Consider the following 17,227-nt stretch of genomic DNA (forward strand, 5'->3'; position numbering starts at 1 on the left):
TGTTGGTGACGTCCCAATAATGGGTTTTCTCATTTATTGGTGTAGAAATATTTTTATATCTTGATATGAATATGGATGTTCTTGTCTGATCAACAAGAGTATCACCGTTTCATTGAAAAGATACCTATATTTTCTTATAACTATAATTTCTCCTTCTAAGTTTCGAGGGCGAAACTTTTTAAAAGGAGGGTGATTAACGCCAAGTAAATTCCGGACCGTTAATATGTTTGAAAATAATTAATTAATCAAGTAAAATTTGACATTATGTATTTAAAGTAAAAATAATTTAAAGAAATATAATTTTATTATATTTTGAAGAAAAGTATTTATTTTGATAGTTTTGAAATGTTTAAAAATAGTTTAAACCGTGTAAAATCTTTTATTTTGAATTAAGGGCGTATCGGGGGGAAATGACAATTCGTTTGAACGTTGGGTAAACGAATTTGGAAATGGGTCATGTGAATACTCAATTTTATTGTAATCTCGTGTTTAAAGACTTTGGACTTGACGGAATTTGCGTTTGACTTACGGATTTAATTATTATTGAAACGAGTCAAAACCGACTCGTTAAAAATCCCGACTAAAAATCCCGCACGTACTTTGTCCTCCTTTCTTCTTTCACGCGTGACAGCCCCTCCCCCTTTCTTCTATTTTTCTGATTTTGTTGTTCATCATCATCCTCAACATAAAACAAAACCCAAAACACCATTTTCAATAAATCAAGCTCATTTTCGTCACATCTTACTCGTTTCTTATCCGTTTTTCGCGAAATTTACCTTTCCGGAATCCCCTCGCCACGATCTACAACTTAGTATGTTCTAATTTCAATTTTCATTAAGTTATTTTAAGACCAAATTTCGGTGATTTCGGTTTTGTGCTTAATTTTTGTGTTTTTTTTATTGTTTAATTAGGTGAAGGATTGGAAGACGAGTTCGGGAACTCGTATATTGTAGAGGATAGCGGTTAGTTGTGGTTAGGGTTTCGGTTTTGAGGACTAATTGCTCATTTTCTAGCTTAAGGTAACATATTTCGAGCTACTCGACGAATTATCGTCACATGTTTTTGATTTTTGTATGTTTGGTGAATTTTTGTTTGGGTAGTAATTTTTCACATGTTAAACTTAGTTGCATGCAAGCTTAATTTGTGCCTTTTGGTAGTTTAAATTATCAAAATTGAATTGGGGACGATTAATTAATTTTCAGACGGTCTTATAATGTATAAAAATGAAAAAAAAAAAAAAAAAGAGGAGAAATGGTCCGACAGCGGGCCCGGCAGCAGCCGGCAGGCAGGTGGCAGGCCGTGGTAGGCCCACGGCTAGCCCATGGTTGGCCCGGGTCGGTCCGTGCTTGTTTCGCGGGTTTTCGTGCAATCTTGGTCTTTTTTAAGGGTTAATTAATATTAGAATAGTATAAGTAACAAAAGGGTAGTAATTTGAATTGAAGCATACTAGTAACAAATATTATGTTAACGGAAAAATTGTGCTTATATTAATAGTTATCACATGTTAGGATAGTTTACAAAATGAAATTGTAATTAATAGGCTCAAAATGAATTTTATAGCTATAATTGTAATGCTTTGTTGATTGTCGAAAAACCGAGCCTTAGTCCCTTTGATCGATGCGATGTCGATTAATTGAGTGATTGGTCACCGATTTAATTTGACCCGTACCTGTCGCAGGGCTGGGGTTGCGGGTAAAAATTCGGTTGAATGAATTAGATAATCGGCCTTTTTCTTGTTTTAGGCCATTTATTATATCTCTATTTCACATGTGTAATTAATTGAATTTAAATAGCTTCTTATTTAGTTAGTTGAATTTTAATAGCTTCTTATTTTGTAGAAATGGCCCTAGTTTCCCCTAAAGCCTTTTATATTGTTATAATTGCTAGGATTGGAAATTTGTATTGAATACTTATTGAGGAACTGTTGGGATTGTATGCTGTAAATAGACATTTATATAGCCTTTCACATGATAGAATGTTAGTATTTAGGTTGGTAAGTAGGACTTTTGCCCTCTTAAAGTTAAGTGGGTGTCTTACTTGACTTGTGTGGTGAGTCTTGAGTGGTGTGGGCTAAAGTATTCAAGCTGGGACTAGCTGTGACTAGGTCCTAGGTGAGTATTTCGGCCTCCATCATAGATAGGTCTTTATAGTCTTTGACGAGTATATGTTCACTGCTTGATAGCCTTTGTGTTCCTGACTAGTGGATGTTTATCCAAGTTGGGGCATGACCTCAGGTACTAATTTTGATAGTATGGGGTCAGCTTAAGTACTAGCCGACCCTTCGGTGGTGTCCTTAGGGTACTCACTTCACTTTGTTTTAAAAAAAGTTGTGAGTCTTGGGTGCGGTGGTGTGTATCCGCATGTCTAGGTCTGCGCAGATTTTAGGCTAGGGTTGTGTTGTCTCTTGGCCATGTTTTCTTAATAGTAACCGCTGAGCCAAGATACCGGTTCGATTACCTTCCCTACCTCGTGGTATAGACTTGAGTTACAAAGTGACTATTGACCGTACTAAGAACTTATGCCTGTCTTTGATATATTGCCCTTTCTTGTATGGTGATTTTATGAACTGTAATAGGTGAGATGTAAGCCGGTTACAGTTGATAAAGTTTGGATTACTATTTGTTATCTGATTCACATGATAGTTTAGTTTGGTCAGTTTAGGGGTCATTTGTTAGAATACATGATAAGTAAATGGTTTATCAAATTGTTTACATGTTACATTACATGTTACATTAATTTTGACGATTCGTGGCTGGGAGGACTCGAAGTTACTCCCCACTGAATTGTGGCTTTCGTGTTTGTATAAAATGCGATTGACAGGTTGTTGATGCTTAGTTGGGGGTCACAGACGGCTAGTGAGCAAAGAACCTTGGACCTAGTTTTGGCTATTTTATTAGTAAACCTTTTATACTTTTGGTTTGTATATAATTTGAAGGGACATATGTCTCCCTTTCTATTTTTGGGTTGTATCTTTATATTTCCGCGTCTTAAGCTATGTATGTAAATTAGTTTATCAGTTGTTGCAGGGTTTCTGACACTCTTCTTGAGTTGGAATTGGTTGTGAATGGTTTAGTTAGAAAATTTTTGAAATTGCAGGTTTTTGGACTAGTTGAACCATTTACAAACATATCCTACCAGTTTTTCTGTAGAAATTACGCATTTAAGTAATTAGATAACGCTAAATATCAAGGGTGTCACACTTTTTCCTATCATTCTATACACTAAGTTCACTAAGCTAAACAAGACCAAGTGTTGGACTAAGCATGGAGCATTGGATTGGGTGTTTGCATGAAGATTTGTTGGATTGAGGTGAGAATTGCAAATATTGCCAACAATCAAAGTCAAGCCCAACTTCAAAGTCCAAAATAATGGAAAAGCATGGGATTCTAAAAGTTCCTAAGATGCCAAATAATAGCATTAACCGGGTGATTAATCGCACAATTAATCACCAACATTGGATACCCTTTGCAATTAAGAGGAGAATTAAGGGAATTAACCGAGAAACACACGACCCCGATCGGGGCCGCAGTCATCTTCAATGCTTACGTTTCTTCTTCCTCTCCTATAAATAGGAGAGGTGTTCCAAAGCTTTGGGCATCTCTTATTCACGTCTCATTTTACTCTTTCATAGCCTTAAGCATTATAATTTCTCTCATTAGTTTTCTCATTAGTTTACAATTTAGTTAAGCTTGTAGTTCTTCAAACATTTGGTTCTAAGTTATTTCAAGCATTTGGTTCTACTTTGTTCTTCCTTGCAAGTTCTATTTCCATTCGGTAATTCTAATTCTAGCTTGTTTAATTTACGTTTCTATTATAGTTATCATATAGTTTTCATCATTACTCCTTTTATACCACATAGTTTAACTTTATATTATATGTCTTACCATTTAGTTTACATCATTTTCATTATCATGTTTATCATTACTCTTAATTTAGTTTGCAATTTACATTTTAGTATGAGTAGCTAAATTTTCCTAGTCTAAGGGCTAGGGGAGCCATGCATAAATCAAGTATATAACATGATAAAATAGATTAATAATAATATTGTTCATATTGCTTCTATCACATGCTTGTGCCACAATGTTTAATCTTTGTTTAGGACCTTATTCAATTGATTAAGTTTGTTTATTCGTTCTATAAGTCGAGAGGCACGGAATTGAATTAGACTAAGCATGTATAGTGGGACGACCTAGTCATGGACGAGAGTTTTTCTAGGACCCGGTCTATGGTTGACACTAATATCGTAAGGTGGGTGTCTCTAAGCCTAAGCGATTGACAATGTTATTAGTACCAAGTTTATCATGATTATATGTTTACCTTTGCATGAGTGACCCGAACCCCTTAGACTCTCTTTTATTATATAATTTGCATCATAATTCTTATTAATCATCCAAACAACCAAACCAAACCAAATCGAAGTCGACCTTGATAAAAATCTACCCATAGCAATTCACGACGTAATTCCCGTTTCCTTGTGTTCGACCCCTATTGCTACATTAACTTGTTGTTTAGGGAATTTATCTTTGCATAGGTACGCGATAAGCCTATCAACCATAAACTTCAGTATTTCTTTTTGGTTTTCACATCTTTTTTCAACCACACTTTGACCATTTTTTTTTTTTGCATTTATGTGTTTCTTTTTTGTTTTGATATTTCCGTTGCCGTCTGTATTCTTTTGCTGCATATGTGTTCACGAGGCTTGCGCGTGCCGTTGGTCAGGGTCCTGGGGACGGAATTTATGTGTTGCGTCCTTTGGCATCGTTTTTTTTCCATTTTTCCCCCTGGGTTACCACTCAATGGGTATCCGACAGCTCCTCTTCATTTTTTTAAACGCCTTTTAGTTTCCTTTCAGATTAATGTACTGTGCTTAGGCCTTTTAGTTTTTTAAAACGCCTTTTTGTCTTCGTTTTTTTAAACGCCTTCTTAAGGAAAAATCACAGCTGCTCTTGATCCTATCGCTTTGTCATACGTGGTTATCGCTGGTTGTCTTCTTAAACATGTCATTTCCTTAACTAGGGAATAACATATGTATCCGGGTAAATTTTCCTTTTGACACGAGGCGAACCAAGGTTTGTTCTTGTTAGTTTTGTTATATGTAAATAATTGTGTTATATGTGATAGCTGTCAAGAATTGAACTTGGCTTTTTGGGTTAGAGAGGTACTTGGTTTGGAAAATGTTTGTTTCTGGAACTTTTTGGGATAGAGAGATACTTGGGCAGGAAAATGTTTGTTTATGGATATATTGTTTTCAACGAGTGTAACAATGTCAGGCTTATTAGAAGGGCTGATTTGGTTACTTACAGGGGTTCACAGTCCCATTGTGGTTGTTATTGTTAATACTCCTCATGCTACTACTTGCATTCTAATTATGTCATTTCCTTAACCAGAGAAGAGAATAGTAGATTATGTTTGAGTAAATGTACATTATTAACAGTGTAGTTTTAAGAACCATTGTTTATGATTTCCAATTTCCCTCAAATATTTGTTGACACTAAGAAATATGGTTTTTGATTTCATAGCGGAAAAAAATACATTTGGTTAGGGAGAATTGGTGCTTAATAGGAGGCTACTATTCTACTCAATTCGGGCTTGTCCTGTGTGGGAACAAACAACTTGTATTAATAGTTGCTTTGAGATCTTTTAATGACTTTCTCGTTTTAACACTTTCTAAGCATAATGTCTTGATTAATAGTTTACCATGAGATCTATTAATGACTTTCTCATTTTTTTTATGAGAGAGTTTAACAATGGTAGGAAGTGTCTCGAAGCCTGTCTCATGCTATTTTAGAGTGAAATAATCCTATTTGACTATTAATGTTTTCAAATTGCACAGGGCAACGTAAGACGTTACGCAAGTTAGGTCCCGTAAATCAGCCATAAACAATTGGCGGAGTATACAATGACCTACATGTTATTTGGAAGCTATTGGGGAGGTCGTTTGCGTCTTAGTAACTAAGTAACTACTCAAGCCATCGGTTGTAAAGTTTATCATTATTCATTGTAATAACCGCCTACTACAAATACTTTGCATTACTGAATTTCTCTTATTTTGAATACGTGAAATCTAAGTTGTATAGGGTTAATTGTTTCCGTGTCCCACCTGATAGACCGTATCCGTTTACAATACTATTTATTCCTTTGTTTGCATACTGTACGTGGTATAGGGCTTACCATCTTCTATCTAGATCTTAGGAAACGTAAGTTGCAATGTCTACTATTGCTATGACGCTTACTAATGAGGTCGTCTAAATGATTTAATGAAATTGGGGTTCCGCGCCCGGTAGGGCGCGGAGCAACAACTAGTTTAGATAAAATTCTATTTCTTGTTTTACAGAGTTTTTGGAACTTATAATATATAGTACTTTTTGTGTTATTGTAGTTATGATTTTATACACAAAATGAAAGGGTATTGTTGTCATCTTATATATATATATATATATATATATATATATATATATATATATATATATATATAGAGGCCGGATCCGGTGAGGCACCTCATTATGGCGAGGCGGCCGGTCTCACCAAATTACTACATTAGACTTAGAGCGGACTGTTAGGGCGGAGTCCTTCAAATTGGGCTGAAATTTTGGCCCAAATATTTTATAAATCAGAAAATTTATTCTATTCTTCATCGATAAGCTATTCTTCATAGACAAGCTACATCGATTCATGAAATTGCAGCCATCATACCAAATCTGCTCCATAAACTAATCAATTGCAGCCATTCTTCGTAGATTACTCCGATTACTCTTGCTCTTACTCCTCCGATTGCTAGGTTTTTGGCTCGAAGGAATCTAATTAAGACCTCTGTATGATCGATCATGTCTTTCTCTCTCTTTTCTTTGAAAAAATTAAGTTTTTTTTTTGGGTTTTATGAGTTTGTAGCTCTTCTGATTAATGGAGTTTTTAAAGGAGTAATCTTTGATTAAGGGTTTAATTGTGCAATAAATGGATTAATTTCTACTGATTTGCTATCAATTATTGATTGTGATTAGCTTATCAAGTGTTTTAATGGCATTTGTGTAATGTTTGTGTTGATTATGATGTGCTTTTTTAGCTAATTTTGGATTAGGATTCTATATGAGAATATTGGTTTGATTTAGGTATACTTTTGTGTGATAATACAATTGTTTAGGGTTGGAGCATTGTATTTTGATTTGGTCTATGTTACTCCGACATTTCACTTCTTGTCACGTGTTGGGACTCCGACACAACATGACACTTCGATAACTTCACGGAAAATTACTATATCCAACACTCCAACACCATTTTGTGTCATTTGTTGTAGCGAGGCGAGTAAGATCGGTTCTGGTTATAAGACTTTCTGTGGAGGCTTTGATTAGGTTGGTGGATAGTTATGAGGAGGTAATTTAGCTAGAAAAATCACGACTTTGGCTCATGTCTAAACTGCTCATGCTCTCGAATCCAATCCAAATTTCCTATATTTTAAAGTTTCCCTCGCATATTTTGATGTATTTGAAGATTGGATTGGGTTGGGTAATTGGGTTGGAGGAGGATTCTATTTGGTTCTTGTTATGAGACTTTTTGTGTAGGCTTGATTAGATTAGTGGAGAGTTATGAGGTAATTTAGCTAGAAAAATCATGGGTTATCCTATTGCCAAGGTAAGAATAAGTGCGCCCACGAGTTTAGCGTTGGAAAAAATATTGAGTATTGTGCTCACCTCTCTTAGGTGTCCGTGGCGTAGTTAATTGACCTCTGGCATTATGGCCAGCCAAAATCATGACTTTGGCTCAATTCTATAATGTGCTATTGTGCTAGATACAAGCCTACACAAAAATGGCGAGTTTTGAGGTGCTTGGGCCATGTTGTTGGACATGTTTCTTTAGGTGATAGGTAATTTGATCAATTTCAGAAGACTTCATTCAAAGTAATTTGGACATGTTTCTATAAAGTCGAATGAAGTCTTCTTTAGGCTTGGGCCATGGTAGATTCACCATGTTGGTGGTAAACGTACGTTTTTTTTCCGTCTTTCGAAATGTTTCTTTACCTCATTTCTTCTATTTGTTCACAAAATGGCGAGTTTTTGAGCTTTGTTCGTTAATATGATGCTTAAATTTGGTCGAGATTTACTAAACTAAATCGATTTTTAGACGATCGTATGTTTTCACTGTTTCGAAACGTTTCTTTTACCTCAATTTTGCCTTTTTAGTTAGTGATTATCTTTTTCGTGATTTTATGGTGTATTTTCACAATTTTGTGCTTTTTGCGTTGATATGGTGCTTAATTTTGGTTCAGTGAATCTGAGAGCTTGTTTTGTGAAATTTGGTCATCATAAGTGGTTAAAATCACCTTTTTTGCCATTTTCCTTATTTGGTGAATCTCAGACCTTATTTTGTGAATCTCATACCTTATTCAGTGAATCTTAAGGCTTGTTTTGTGAAACTTGGTCATCATAAGTGGTTAAAATCACCTATTATGCTTTTTTCCTTATTTGGTGAATCTCAGACCTTATTTTGTGAATCTCAGACCTTGTTCAGTGAATCTTAGATCTTGTTTTGTGAAACTTGGTCATCATAAGTGGTTAAAATCACACTTTTTGCTCTTTTTCTTATTTTGTGAATCTCAAACCTTATTTTGTGAATCTCATACCTTATTAAGTGAATCTTAAGGCTTGTTTTGTGAAACTTGATCATCATAAGTGGTTAAAATCACCTATTTTGCTCTTTTCTTTATTAGGTGAATATCAGACTTTGTTTTGTGAATCTCAAACCTTGTTCAGTGAATCTTAGAGCTTGTTTTATGAAACTTGGTCATCATAAGTGGTTAAAATCAGTTGTTTGCTCTTTTCCTTATTTGGTGAATCTCAGACCTTATTTTGTGAATCTCATACCTTATTCAGTGAATCTTAAGTCTTATTTTGTGAAACTTGATCATCCTAAGTGGTTAAAATCACCTATTTTGCTCTTTTCTTTATTAGTTGAATCTTAGAATTTGTTTTGTAAATCTCATACCTTATTCAGTGAATCTTAAGGCATGTTTGTGAAACTTGATCATCATAAGTGGTTAAAATCACCTATTTTGCTATTTTCTTTATTAGGTGAATCTCAGACTTTGTTTTGTGAATCTCAGACCTTGTTCAGTGAATCTTAGAGCTTGTTTTGTGAAACTTGGTCATCATAAGTGGTTAAAATCACGTTTTTTGCTCTTTTCCTTATTTGGTGAATCTCAAACCTTATTTTGTGAATCTCAGACCTTATTTTGTGAATCTTAAGGCATGTTTGTGAAACTTGATCATCATAAGTGGTTAAAATCACCTATTTTGCTCTTTTCTTTATTAGGTGAATCTCAGACTTTGTTTTGTGAATCTCAAACCTTGTTCAGTGAATCTTAGAGCTTGTTTTATGAAACTAGGTCATCATAAGTGGTTAAAATCAGTTGTTTGCTCTTTTCCTTATTTGGTGAATCTCAGACCTTATTTTGTGAATCTCATACCTTATTCAGTGAATCTTAAGTCTTATTTTGTGAAACTTGATCATCATAAGTGGTTAAAATCACCTATTTTTGCTATTTTCTTTATTAGTTGAATCTTAGACTTTGTTTTGTGAATCTCATACCTTATTCAGTGAATCTTAAGGCATGTTTGTGAAACTTGGTCATCATAAGTGGTTAAAATCACGTTTTTTGCTCTTTTCCTTATTTGGTGAATCTCAGACCTTATTTTGTGAATCTCATACCTTATTCAGTGAATCTTAAGGCTTGTTTTGTGAAACTTGATCATCATAAGTGGTTAAAATAACCTATTTTGCTCTTTTCTTTATTAGGTGAATCTCAGACTTTGTTTTGTGAATCCCATACCTTGTTTAGTGAATCTTAGAGTTTGTCTTGTGAAACTTGGTCATCATAAGTGGTAAGGACTAGAGCACACCTCGAGAATCAATTTCTTCAGTCGTTCCTCTAATGGCAGGGGGAGTAGAGATAAGGGAACAACTCACATGATGAAAACTAGTGGAATGATTTAATTATTTTAAAACCAATTAGCTCAAATGGCAGAGCGTTGTGCAATGCACAAGGTGTGGGTTCGATTCCCATGTTGGTTATTGACTGCTACTGTTACTTCAAAGCCTAATTGGTATTTCTCTAGTGGACTTTTGGGTTTTGGCATTTTCTGGCATTTTGTGAACTTCTACCTTATTTTGTAAATCTAAGAACTGGTTGAGTGACTGTTGATGTACATTGGCATTAACAAAGTAAATAAAAATCATATATTTATATTTGTTCATCTATATGAGACTCGAACTCACATCTTGTGCTATAGCACAATGCTCTACCTTTTGAGCTAATAGATGATATAAGTCAAAAAAAAAAATTATGTATTAACAAATAACAAACCTATCGAAACACTAGTGATTTGATGTACATGTGAAAACATAACTTTGTAAACATTTTCAATAACACAAGAAACAAAAATAATCACAAATAAAGTTGAACCTGCTAATTTTGTGAATCATTGATCTAATTTTGTGAATCTTGAATCCATGACCTAATTCTGTGAACCTTGTATATGAAGTTGTGAATCTTGGACCTAATTTTGTGAACCTTTTCCGAAGTAGATCTCTTTCCTTCTCTAGTAGATCCACTTAAACCTTTAGCTCATTGCTCAATGTAAAAAACAATAACGAAGGAAATTGACAGTTTATAGTATGCAACTATCCGTAGTGATCAATGTAAAAAACAATAGCGATAGCAAAACAAATTTTGATCGAAGCGACTCTTACCATTGTTGTGAGTCGAGTGATATTGGAGTTCAATGCCTTAAACCGGAATTCCTTCATTTGATTTAGCTGAATATCAAGAGAGAAAGGGCTGACACCAGTGACAAACAAGGAACTAGTTGGTAGCCTCACTGTGGATTGACACACCAATAAATTTTCGACCAGATTTAACATCTACATATAAGAGACACCGAGTGTCGTATGCTAAACAAGGATTATCTCTTGTGCCTCCATAGTGAGGTTGAGTGTCCCAAAATTCCTCACGCAACCTGTTGAGTTGTGCTCTAATAATAGGTTCGGTGTGCGCCCATGGCTCAATATAATTTCTCGCCTTTTATGTGTCTTAAAGTAAAGACAGTGATGAGTAAATTAAGGTGACCACCAATGACATAAAAATAACTCTTTTGTAAGACCATTATACGTGTACGACGACACGACGCAGTCTAATTAGAAGGCCGATGTACGACAGAGTCTAATTTGATAACTGTGATGACGTAAATATGATGAAAGACAAAAAAAGGCTACAATAAAACAGAAGCGATGACAGTAAATCAATTTATCAGGGTAGCAACAGTCAGATTTTCAATAACGCTTCATAGGAGTATAAAAAGAAAATTTAAAAATCTTAATCTGTTTTAGATAATAGTTGTGCAGGAATCTTGTGCATCACAACAGATAATGGCCATGAGGGTCTCCAGTTACGAACTCCGGTTGTCACTTGTATCCTGAAGTGAACTGAAGTGCAATGGAGTACAATCATCTGTATAAAGATGTAAACAGATGTCAGGAAACATCAACACAGATCTCATATCTGCACAAAGCTGCCTGGCATTTATGTTGATTAAAGTCTCACATCACACACGAGGCTGTAAGCTCGAGACAGCAACACCTGTACGAACTAATCCACTTTTTGAAATACAAGCAACTATATGTTAGAATACGCAAGCCCAGCAGCTGGCGATATAGTTTCATCAAGCTCCAAATTAATACCAATTTCTGCCCGAGTATTCTGGCTAAATTATGGAGTATTATTTTCCTATGATAAACAAACTCTAAGAAACAGTAAATAAAAGTGCCATTAACGGCAGTTACCAGAATATTAGGCGACAGTTATGTCTTTTTCTGATCCTTGAAGCATATGCCCTAGAGATCCTATGTCTAGACTATTCAACAGATTGCCAAAAAAGGAATACAAAAGTTGAAACAAGTAGAGCGTGATTCGACGACGATGCGTGATTCATGACCAAGAATACACAAACAAACATCAAACCACCAATCCCGAAAATAGAATGAATCAAACCATTCTTTCAAATATATGGAAATGAGCACTTTCCGCTACTTTGTCTTCCTGACCCCAAGAAACTAAATCTGACAACTCATTGCTCATCTATCAATGGCCTTAGAGTGAAGATCTCGTGATCACGCCTCACATTGCATACTTATTTATAAAGACGTTTAATGTTTTTCCATAAATTGATCCTCATATAATTAATCAAACATATACAAGAAACAGCTCATTCTGTCTAAATTTGACATGAAGTATCTAGGAGTAGTACAATATTAATTAACTTAAATCTCGATTAGCAATTCACCTTAGAGCATCATGAGTAAAATTCCGATGTTTCTCGTTTTAACAGTCGAAAACACTGTACTTATTCATTCTTAAAACAAACATTAGCATGCACAAAAATAATCAGCATTTCAAATTCGTTCAACGAGTAATGTGAACATCTCGAAGTAAGTGATGAGTCGGATTAACAATCATACATTCCTCTTCCAACTAAATTAACTTGAATCACTAATTAATGGTGTTAGAATTACCAAAGATGGACAAATTCGGCAGCATCTCAAATACAAAAACAAGAATCAGAAGAAACAATTATAATGGAAATCATTCTCCTAATCACCGTTTTATCAATCTATTCAGCAAATTTTCGTAATACTGAAAATCTATAACATTGAACATATTAATTATGCTTCAAATTTGAAGCGAAAATGAAATGAAAAGCAATAATCATCACAACGAACAAAATATCGATCCATGAATACGCCAGAAAACTAACAAATATCAAATTTATGCGATAATAAGCAATGAAAGTAATTGAGCGAAAATTTAATTATCAAATTAAATAAGTTGATCGAAAGTTAGTGTGATGGATACGGAATGAAATCGGGATGAATCTAAATGAAAATTAGTTGATCAAAATTACTTAACTTTCGGATGATAATGGAGGTCGAAAAGCTCAGTGATAATGGTGGACGGAAACTCAGCGAGAAATGGCGTCGAAATCTGGGCTGAAGACGGGCTGAAGAGAGGGAAAGTGAACGGAGTAAATGCGACGGAGTAAATGAATGAGTATTTTGGGGAAATCAGTAGTTTGTTGGGTTATATAAAGGGACACGTGTCAATATCTGAGACATTTGTAGTTTTTTAATCCGATGGTTTAGAATGAGTCCAGCCGCCTCACCCTAAGAAGGGTGCCTCACATGATTCAATCTCTATATATATATATATATATATATGTATATAGGGCCGGGGTCAGGTACGAACTAAAGTTCAATACGAACTTACGAACCAACTTAAAATAGTCAGACTACGTAAATAAGCAAAGTCAAACTTACAAGTTATACCTCACACATACTGAGTATTACCCGTAACTTTATATCACCTATCTCACTCAACCTCCTACTCACCCACTCAACCTCCTCTCGTCGGCGACCACCGGAGCTCCGGCTAGACGTCGTCATCGCCATGTCCTCGGCGCAGATCATGTCGAATACCATCTAATCTCTCTTTATCCCATCCGCTAACATTAGTCGTGGACCGCCGTCCCGGAGCAGCAGCAGGCAACAATGGGTACACTCTTCTCTCTCTCTCAATCCCTTTCTTTCTTTTACCATCATCATTAAATTTTAAGATGGTCATTAATGGCGATTAAATCGATTAATTTTAATTTGAAATCTAAATTGAAATTGAAATTGTAACAATCAGATATTATGAGGTTAATTTTTAGGGTTCATTGTTGAGAATATCGTCAATTACCTTCCATTATGAGGGACTGAGGGTTACTCGTCCTACCCGATCCGATAAGGCTCGTGTCTTGGTTACAAGGCTAAACAAGTCAATCAATTGTTGTTGTAATTTATTTTTTTGATTTTTTGTGAATTTGAAATGTTTGATTTTTGGGGGAAACGTAATAAACCGGTGAGTGTTTTATCTGTAGTTTCAGATGGATGTTCTTATTACAAGCTAAACAAGTTAATCAGTCGCAAACTTGCAATGCAACATCACAGATCAAATTTGGTACCCATGGGTTTGGGAATCAAAAACAAAAATTCTAGAAATTGTCAGGACCCAAATTCCTCCTTCCAAGTTCCAAACAAGGAGTGAATCTAAATCTCGTCATATAGTAAGATTGTCTTACCCGTAGATTTCAGCTATATGCGCGAGATGTTTGCAGTAAGAATACGAGCATTTGAGAATAGTAAGACAGGAACATCTTTTCCATTACCAGTGAATTTTAAAGCTTCTAAGATCCTGGTTACATGAGATTCCTACTTAGGACACCGAACGAGAACAACTATTTGGGGGAAACGTAATAAACCGGCAGAGACTAGTCTATACAAGATGGTTACAGATGGTTGCTTCATATTCAGGAAAAGGTTGAATAAAGGGCATTGATCTCTATGTTACTCCGACACTTCACTTAGCTGCCGTGTCGCGTATCCGACACCTATTGGTCCGATACCGACACGACACTTTGACACTTCACTTTAGACCAAAAAATTGAAAAATCCACACAAAATAGCCGTATCCGACGCTCGACACGCGTCAGACACGACACCCGTGTCGGAGAGTCCGGGTAACACAGATTGATCTTGCAGAGAATGGGGTTGCTAAGTATAACTTTGTAGCTTGGCTGGCTGTTCAAGGCAGATTGATGACTCATGATAGGCTACTTAGATGGGGTATGTGAGCTGATTCTGATTTGATTGTTGTGTGGAAAGGCTCACTAACATATATTTTTTGAATGTGAGTATAGTAGAGTCTATTTGCAGCTGCTGGCTACATGGATGGGTGCTACTATTTCGTGGTTTAATACAGTCCAGTGCTGGCAGAATTGCAGGATCAAGCCGTTATTGAAGAAGCACATTACATGGGCTGAAATATGTGGCCTGATTTATCAACTCTGGCAAACTAGGAATCAAAGTCTTCATGAATTATGCTTGCCTATGCCTAAAGCTGTTGCAATGGGTATTAAAATGAGTATGTGCAATAGAATCAGTAGTGTGATGAGCAAGGAGATGAGTAGAAAGCACAACACATTGCTTAGTCGTTTTATGTCCTAATTGATGTATTGTGTTAAATGATGTAATTTGGTTGTGTTGGATTAATTTTACTTGCACATTCAATAAAAAAAAAAGTTGGAGACGATACGTACACATTGAGAGGAATGTACGTCACTCTCACGCAAATTATTTGTAGCGACTTTCGTGTGATCAATAATAATGTCACAAAAATGTCATTACGATGTTATACTTGAGCGGAATTTGGGTTGAGTTGGTTAACAGCTCTTTTTTGACAATTATTGTGCTGATGTTCAAAAATTAAACCCTAAATAAATGTATCTAGCATGCTAGAGATGTGTATCTAGCAATATAAAAGAGTGTATCTAGTAAGATAAAGGAGTGTATATAGCATGCTAAAGATGTGTGTTTAGTAATTTAAAGGAGTGTATCTAGCTAGAGGTATGTATCTAGCTGTTTAAAGTAGTGTATCTAGCATGCTAGAGATGTGTATCTAGCAATATAAAAGAGTGTATCTACTAAGGTAAAGGAGTGTATATAGCATGCTAAAGATGTGTATCTAGCAATTTAGAGGAGTGTATCTAGCTAGCTAGAGGAATGTATCTAGCAGCATAAAGGAGTGTATCTATTTAGCTAGAGATATGTATCTAGCAGTTTAAAGAAGTGTATCTAACCAGCTAGAGGTATGTATCTAGCAGCCTAAGGAGTGTATCTAGCTTGCTTTAATTAGATATATCTAACTAGTTATAAATACATAAAATTGAGTGCTAGATACCCATCTTCACCATAGAAGATACACAAGGAACATACACGGGCCATATACAAACATAAACAAAGGTGAAAAAGAGCTTTCTTAATCCAAAACAAAAATTTCATGGCCAACTTGTATAAATACTTAAATGGAAGCTATTCAATGTTGATAAATGGGAAAATATACAAAAGGTATTAACAAAAACATCACTGTTGTTAGGCCCAGATTTACCTGGCCTGACCATAACCTGGCCTGACCTTACAAGGCTGATTGAAGGAAACGAAGACCGGACAAATCTAACTATTATTTAGTTGTTGAAGAATATTATGGCAAGCAGGCTACTAAATCCTGGAAGAGAAGCCTGATGGTCAGTATAGAATAGCTTGGCAGATTATTAAAGCAGGCTGGATTAAGAAGATAAACAAGAAATACAGTTGTATAAGTCAAATAACCGTGTCCTATTCTCAAGGAAGACCAAGACTAATTATGGGACTACATCACCCATGAACTTAGACGTGCAAAAGAGGAAAAGGCTAAGAATCAGCTGGAGAAGAACCAGTCAACCGAATTAATAGGGAATGCGCCCTATTAATCCGACAACAACTCCGACAAAAGAGAAGAACGTTGGGGATCAATACAACGTTCATAATTATGGCTATAAATATTTTGATCTAGCATTTGTAAAGGGATACACAATTTATCAATAGAAGATTACTTCACTACTTATTATTTTACGATCATCCAATTATCAAACTTGTATTCAGTTTATTCAAATAACATAAGCATTATTCTTTTTACATAATTCTTTCTTTGTAATTCATCTATAAATACTCCAAACATATAGAGCTAGATACCCATCTTATTCTTCAAATAAGCCGGACCCATTCAGGGAAAATCCTGCTAAAACAATTGGCGCCCACCGTGGGGTATCTAGTTCTTCAACCAATAAAATTCTCCTTATCATCTTTCATTTAATATTCACACAAAAAAATGGTGGAACTCACCGCAGAACAACAATTAGCGGCTGCCTTGGCCAAGATCAAAGAATTGGAAACAATCCAAGAGAGGGGCTCAGTGAAGAGTAAATCAATAGGCTGAAAGAATCTGAATCTAGCCTGAAGAAGAAATTGGAAAATCAGGCTTCGGGCTCCAAGACCAGATTCGAACCAGGAACCCCATTCTCATCCATTATCAAAAACATAGACTTCTCCAATTTTGGAACCCCGGAGAAGGATACATCATCCGGTACCCCAACCATTCCCAATGAAGAGACAAACAAAACTGAAGCAAACAATAATGATGGCTATGCTTCAGAAATCCAAAACTCCACAACAAAATAGAAAATATACCCGGAGTGCGGACCCTGTGTGGCTGAAGTAGAAGTTGATGACTTTGCAGATTCACCCTTTGCAGATGAAATTGCAAAGATTG

General features: G+C 35.5%; 1 long non-coding RNA gene across 1 annotated transcript; it reads left to right on the top strand.

Annotated features, from left to right (window-relative positions):
• The first annotated feature begins 417 nt into the window (after window positions 1-417).
• On the top strand, window positions 418-3,037 carry LOC141591289 (uncharacterized). Its single transcript, XR_012520789.1, has 3 exons — window positions 418-811; window positions 912-1,019; window positions 2,821-3,037. It is a non-coding gene; the product is annotated as an uncharacterized LOC141591289 (long non-coding RNA).
• The last annotated feature ends 14,190 nt before the right edge of the window (window positions 3,038-17,227 follow it).

The sequence above is a fragment of the Silene latifolia genome, chromosome 7 (assembly GCF_048544455.1).
Source record: "Silene latifolia isolate original U9 population chromosome 7, ASM4854445v1, whole genome shotgun sequence".
Lineage (NCBI taxonomy): Eukaryota > Viridiplantae > Streptophyta > Magnoliopsida > Caryophyllales > Caryophyllaceae > Silene > Silene latifolia.